This window comes from Poecilia mexicana, unplaced genomic scaffold (assembly GCF_051168715.1).
Source record: "Poecilia mexicana isolate PSO_F unplaced genomic scaffold, ASM5116871v1 scaffold_7, whole genome shotgun sequence".
NCBI classification, from domain to species: domain Eukaryota; kingdom Metazoa; phylum Chordata; class Actinopteri; order Cyprinodontiformes; family Poeciliidae; genus Poecilia; species Poecilia mexicana.
The window spans coordinates 14,144,498-14,152,202 of record NW_028263376.1 but is presented as its reverse complement, the minus strand read 5'-3'; the positions used below and the strand labels follow the sequence as shown (position 1 = coordinate 14,152,202).

Sequence of the window (7,705 nt, the reverse complement as noted above, 5' to 3'; positions counted from 1 at the left end):
AATCAATTCAACACAACCATAAATAAGACAAAACTCATTTGAAACCTGAATTTTAGCCTTTAAAATTGGATTCAAACTGTTTCAAGCAGGAAACTAGAAAAACAAAACAATAAGACCCAAAACTAAACAGGAAGTTAATTAGCTGCCCAGAAGAACCTTTATTAATATTAATATGAGTTACAGCAACATTTAATTTCACTTTGGGATGAATAAAGTATTTTTGAATTAATTTTTTTATTATAAATGCACTAATAACAGATTAGTGCATTTAGTGCATGGATAACAATTAAAGAAGTTTGCAAAGTTTACAACACCTCTCCCCCTGCAAATATATTTATAAAAAAATATTTTAAATTTTCAAATAAAGGACAATTTAGTTCATCTTTCTGGCAGGAAAGCTCATAAAGAGGAAGGAAATAAAAAAATCAAATTAAGCAATGCTACCAGACTTTTTAGAAAGCTGTACATCTGATGAAATTGAATTTTATATTTTTGCCTTTTAATGACATATTTTGTGAAAAGATGCAAACACATAAATATAATCTTAATCTTAATTTACTCATGATGTTTTAAAGAAAATTAGGTGCTATTAAATGTTTCCATTTGTAGGACAGTGATGATTTAATCTAATAAAATGTCACAAAAAATAGGGCATAAAGCAACAATTTAATATGAAAAATCAACTTTTTTGCAGAACTTTTGGTCATAAATAAAAATCAATTGAAACATTTAATCACATTATGTTTTAGCACACAAGTGACCATGCAAACATTAATAATTCATCTGGCGTTGCTTCATAATACTTATAGATACTTGATGTATAAATCCATATGAAAGTAAAATTTGCATAGAAATTAATAAAATTATAATTAAATATTTAAAAACAAGATCTCAAAGACATGAACAGGAAAAATTATGCATCAACTAATACTGAAGCTTAGTTAAATAACAGGATGTATTTTCATAAGTAACTGGAGGTTAAATGAGGATGAACAGTGATTTAATGCTTTGAGCAGCAACTTCTTGTTAAATCTGAATAAAATCCTTTTACAAACTTTGAGTAAATTATGCATAATATGTTAATTTAAGACCAACTTTAAAATAAACAACTACATTTATTTTATGTTTTCACTTACATAAAACTAAATCTTTTGTTGTTTATTTCATTTTTTTTGGGGGGGGGGGTGTTTGTTTTAGTGTGGCTGAATGTTATTGGTCAAAAAATATCAAATAAAACCGATTTATAAACAGAATTAAGTTTTATATTGTTTGAACCATGGTATATTTATTTTTAAATTCTGTCACTATTTTTGTAAAGTAATAGTGGAATAAAGAGCAGCTGAATCCTCTTCACTGCGGCCGCCATATTTTCCATCTATCCGAGGTTCAGTGTAGATGACGACGTCTCCATGGTTACCACAGGGGGCGCTGCTGTGCAGGTTGGTGGTTTGTTTGGAAAAATGCACCTCGGAGTAATCGAGGTTGTCACTTTCAGCCTGGAAGATGAAAGGAACAGAAATGACATCTTAAAGATTTTTATTAGCTTATTTATAATTATATTGTTTTATGAGATTATTTGTCTTTCTCTAAATACAAAGCAAATATTTCAATACTTGATAAGCCTGTTATTTTTTCCTTCTAAACCTGGTTATAATTTAAATAAACCAACTAAAACTTGACTCAATGCTTTTGAAATGTAAACTTTCAAAAATAAAAAATCATGAAATTATTTAGAACAGCTCAATTAGTCACAGTTTTTATTGCTTTAAATCCTTTAAAGTAAACTGTGGAAGACGATGATGCAACTTCTGTTCACAAACTGTCCTCATATTTTCAGCCAGTCTGAAAATTTTTTAAAATATTTAATCATAAAATCATAAATTACGTTCATCTGACGAAAAGCATTGAAGGACGCCCCCTGCTGTTCTAAAACCACAACTACAAGGATTACCAACTGTCATAAAATGAGCCTGAATTCAGAGATAAAATCCTAAAACTGACGATGTGGTGCACAGAAGATGAATTTAACGCTATAAAAGCATAAAAATGATGGATAAAAGTTTATTTTTCATACTAGCTTCACATAAAATGTCATGTTTCACTTTAAATATTTAAATTTATAATATTTTAATGGAAAAAATTACTTTCACAATGTAACTGAATGAAATACTTGAATTTCAGAGTTTACTTACTGTGTTTTGGGTTTCAGGTTCCCTCTTTACTCTGTTGGGCTGCAGGAAAAATTCATATTGTTTCAGATGATTTCACAAATAGTGAAAAAAACCCAAACAGATTATTTACACTGATTCAAACTCACCTTTATGACGGTAGCATACTCTGTTCCTCCTGAAGGCTCTGCAGAACCTGCTGCACACAAAACAAGATGCTTAAATATATAGAATTTGATACTGTGAGACATTGAGGTTAGAGGATCTCCGCCAGCCCTGCAACAGACTGGCAACCTGTCCAGGGTGACCCCGTCTCTCACCCAGAACGTTAGCTGGAGAGGCACCAGCACCTCCCGACCCCACTAAGGGACAAAGGTGTACAGAAAATGGATGGATGGATGGATGGATCTCTGCCATTTTTATTGCTGCGTTTTGTCTTTGCTATTTTATGTAAAACTGATGCAGAGATTCACCTTTTAGCAGGGTAATGATCCCAGATCTACACTGGGTAGGTTTAGCTCCAAATACATTCACATTTAGTCTAGTTTAAAATTTTTAGTAAAAAATTTTGTGTGTAGAAGTTTTTTTTTTTCCATTTTGAATGAGCTTCTGCTTTTCTCTACAAATAGCAATCAGGTTCCCTGATTGCTATTTGTCCATCCAGGACTTTTACAAGTCTAGAGTTATAAAAAGAGAAGACCCCACATATCCTGGACACAGCTTCATTTTGTAAAAATGCAAACACTTAACAGTCAGTGTGCATATTGCATTAATCCAACCTTGCCTTTCTCTCTTGTAAACCATTCTATATCAACATATTTACAAAATACATGTATATTTATTTCCTCTTTTTATGTTTATATTTAAATGTGGAACCGGGGTGGCGTTCACCAAATATTTTCCATCTTTGACAGATTTTTTTTTTTAAACAGCAATGGAAAAATATGATTCATCAATGTCAAAATGTCACTATATGTTGTTTTCATGCCTTCTTATTGTTGTGTGTTTATGATGTGAACTTCCTGCTGTCTTGTTGCTGAAATGTGCTGCACAAACACACTTGATTGATTAATTGATTGATTTTGACAGATTACACACCCGACCTTTGGTGCAGATGTGCTGACATTTTCAACTGTAAGCACAGAGAACATTGTGGATGAATATAAAATCAAATAATTTTTATCATCTTTGTGTGATCAGGTAGCTGTTGGCAACTTCTGATCACTTTGATAAATATTTCCCGATTTCAAAACTTGCAGAGAAAAAGTTAAATATATTCATCTTAATCGATCGATTTGATGTGGTTTCTCGGTTCATCTTGTAGAGTATTATTTACAATTGAATATGTAATTATTATCATTTCAAAAACTGACAGGTAAATTGATATTGATATTGATCACTCAAAATGACAGACAACAAAACAGTCTAGCGCAACTTCTGTGTGGAACCAAAGTCAAATCCCTTGTTTCTGTGCACAAACTGGGCCTTTAGAGCTGATTTAATATTTAATATTTATAAAATATCCGTGTCTGACTGGAAAAGACTTACTGCAAGAAACACTAACAGCTGGATTTGCAACAAAAAGTGGTTCTGCTAACTGAAGGATCAAAGTCCAAATTCTAAAAGCACTCTGGAAGGTTAAGAAGAGCAAATGAGGAGCTAAAACTCCGACTAGATTATTGCTTAACTTAGGAAATAACAATAATACCATTAAACATATCTTAATATGTTTGATAATGGGCAGCTGAAACTGGTAGTTCCAGTCAGTCCGTAGCAGTGAGAGTCAATTCAATGCATTTTCTCCTAAAGTGATGTTAGCATCTTGAAACTCACCTTCATGCTGCTTGTTTTTTCTGTGTTTGAAGAAAACCAGAAGAGCTGCAGCCAAAATGATGACCATGATGGTCAGAACCACACCGACAGAAAGCAGAACCCCTGCAGGGACATTTAGAGTTGAACAGAGTCACATCGTCTCTGAAAAGCTGCAGATATGAACAGGTTTCGTACCTGAAGGTGGCGCTGATGAGCTGGACTGTTTGGTGGTTTCAGAGGAGAAAGGAGGAGAAGAAGAGAAGCTCTGACTCCCTGTTGATGTTGCTGTTGGGGAAGCTGATTGGAGATAAATAATTATTATAGTTTTGTGTTTTTAATAAGCAGTAAGTTTATATTTTTATTACTGTTCCTGCACCATGGATAAAGTGTTCAGTTTCTCATTTTTCATATTAATTTTATCTTGAAGTGTCCTCGCGAACATGACAGCAAACGTCAAATTTCTACATGATGTAAAATGTCAAAAGGTCAACAAAACACACAACAGATCAATTACATTTTCAGCAGTGCAACCAAATAAATCCTAAATATGAACTATTGCACTTAAATGTTTGGAGAACCAAATTGTCTCAGGTTTTTCTTTTAACTAATTCAATGTTTTCTGAGCTGCTTCAACGAATGAGGAGCTAAATATTTCCATGCTTGGCTTTCACCCAACTTGAACTGAGACCTCAGCATATAAAGGCAAATACTACACTCCTTAAAAATTATAATTTGTTTGTGAATTTGTTTTTTGAATATGTACAAAAAAATAAAGTATGAAACATAATGTCATATAATCAAGGGAGTGGATGGAAGTATTAACTTATCAATATTCCCAAACCTTTTCCACCTATAATCTTACATTTACTATAATCCATACAAATAACAACTAAACTTTTATTTAATAGTTAACCCTTCAGTATAGTATCTATTTAATTTTAAATAAAGTGGATGAGCAATCATTATTTTTTTTTAATTAAAACTATTGTATATTACATAAAGCAATAATCATTTGAACAGTTTGGACATTGTCTAAGTTCAATAATCAAATTATTGCACAGTTTGATTCCATTTCCTGACACACAAAATTGTTTTTGTTTTTAATTTCCATATTTTAAACTCCTTAACTTAGTCATGAACAATTTTTGAATTTTTCTTGGTAATTTCTGATTTTTGGATTTGTAAATAACTAAAACTGTCATTAGATTCACTAAGTCAATTTATTTTAATAATTTAAATTGTACAGATACTGACTCAGTGTTTTCCAAATATCCCACCTTATGGATTTTTCTTACTGGTATTTTTTATAGTATTGTTAACAGACTGTAGTAGTTTTGTAATTGTTGCCCCAGATCTCTGCACAATAAATAAGTTACATTTCTGTAGCATTTAAATTTTGGTTCATCCTTTGTTTTTTCTTGATATTTGGTGTAAATTGCTTTGAAAAAAACTCACCAGAGATGACAAAGATTTTAAAATCATTGTGTCGAATCCCGGTTCTACCCAAAGCGCATCTGTACCTTCCAGAGTCAGACGTTTTCAGCTCCATAATGCTCACATAAACAACATGTGATGCAAAACCTGTTCTGTTAAATTCAATGATGTATCTGCCACTCTGTGCTCTGTAATCAGTCGTCTCAATAAGAATATTGTCTCTGCTGCAGTCTGTCTTACAGAAGTACATTCTACGCCCAGTGAAGGTAAATGAACATGAAACTGTGATGTTTTTTCCTTCCATCTCTGTGTAGGTTCTTCCTTGAACAGATTCAACTTCTCCATTCTGCAGCTGTGCTGCAAAGACAAACAGCAAAGACTCACTGAAAGTATTTTACCAACCAGACTGAAGGTATGCAGATTCACTTCTCTTCACTTTTAAAAACATGACTGGATTTACTTGTGGAAACTTTTCAATACTAAGAGACGAATGCAACCCGGTTAAACTAACCTGCACCAACGTAGCAGGATAAATAAATAAAACATCAAAAAGTGAAACTGTGTACTTGGTTACAATAAATGCGTGAGATTAGTTTAGATGCTTTCAAGGTATATTTTTTTATTGAAAACCCTTTTCATTCTGAACAAACTTTTTGTCTTTGACTGCTTATAAGTGATGTTTGCTCAAAAAGAAGAATGTATGCATGTGTTATGCTCTTTAAAAATATCAAAATAAAAATGTTTCTTCATCATCTCAATGTTCAAATAACCATAAATTTACAAATCTGCAGATTAACTAACTTAACCAATGTCTTTTTTTCTAACAGCTCAGAATATTAAGATGTGGGCTGCAAGTTCAGAAAACTGTATCTCCAACTTAACACCAATTTTAGTACAAAAAACAGAAACATGTCAGACACACAACAGGTGAAAGGCTGATAAAGGATTTATCAGCTGCAGATACTGATCAATAATCAGGGAAACTGAGTTGAATAATCAACAGGAGATTAAATCAAATGTACTCACTGAGGAAGAAGAGGCAGATTACAGTGACCTTCATCTTGAGCTGCTGCTGGTTTCTAACTTCGCTTCTCTTCCTCCTTCACTTCAAAACCAGGAACTTCTCATCTCCTTCCTCATGTATATTCTTCTTTCATATCATCAATTAAACAAAAACTAAGTTTTTCAGTGCTCCTAACACACATGCAATATATATTTTAATGGATAAGATAGTTTTAATATTCTTTCTCCAAACATACTTCTTTATGGTAACAAGGGTTAGCTACAAAATAAATATGAGTCAAAAGGCGGTGCTCAACAGTTGATTTGCATTTGCATGGCACTCAGCAACTTCATTTAAATACGAAAACCTCTGCTAGGCACAAGGGGAGGGGGGGGGGCGATAGGGGAACACGGACACACAGCATTTTTGACCATTTTTGGCAGTGCTCAACTCTGACAAAAACCTCTTGCCGAAAGCCTTCAATCTCCATGCGCACGGCAGAACAAGGTGTCAATAGCTGCCGAAAATCCCATTTTTTGTCCTGTGACACTTGAAATAAGACAAAACTAACTTACAAGTAAAATTTCAGTAAGATATAAGAGCTTGTTTTAAGTCAATAAATCCTTAATCTTGATGAAGAATACCAGTTCCACTGGTTATTTCACTTATAACAATACATTTTCCCATGTTTTAAGTGAAACTAGAACTTGTTCCTTGTTGATTTCAAGGGTTTGCATTCAACAAATCCAAAACATGTTCATTTCATTTGTTCATTTTCAGGAGGAAACATACAGCACCAGTTTTCATCCTCCACACTCTAAAAACTTTGGTAAATGAAACATAACTAATGTAATCCTGCGACAATAAGTGAGCAGTAACAATCAATAAATGGACATTTTGGGCATTTTATTCTGTTAATTTTACTGATTTCAACTTCAGAAATGTAAATTCATGTGATTTTTCACTACATATAACCCAGAAAATCCTTGAAATACAAAATATTTAAAACCCACAGGATGAAGAAAAGAAGGGTTCTTCATCAAATTGTAAAGATTTATTTGGATTATGTGGAATAATTTAAAAATTACTTTAGCATTTTATGTAAATCAGATAATGTCTGCTTCTAATTAACTTATGGGATGCCACAAGGTTCGGTATTGGGACCTAATCCATTTCTTAAATATAAATGATTCTTAAAGGACAAGTGAAAGGAAATTCTCACCAACTTGTCAGCAACAGTCAACTTTGCTGCTGTTTCAGGTCCAGGAAGTTGCATAATTCATCTTCC

General features: G+C 32.8%; 1 pseudogene; it reads right to left on the bottom strand.

Annotated features, from left to right (window-relative positions):
• Positions 1-1,304: 1,304 nt before the first annotated feature.
• LOC106932963 (uncharacterized) lies at positions 1,305-6,907 on the bottom strand (annotated as a pseudogene).
• Positions 6,908-7,705: the final 798 nt, after the last annotated feature.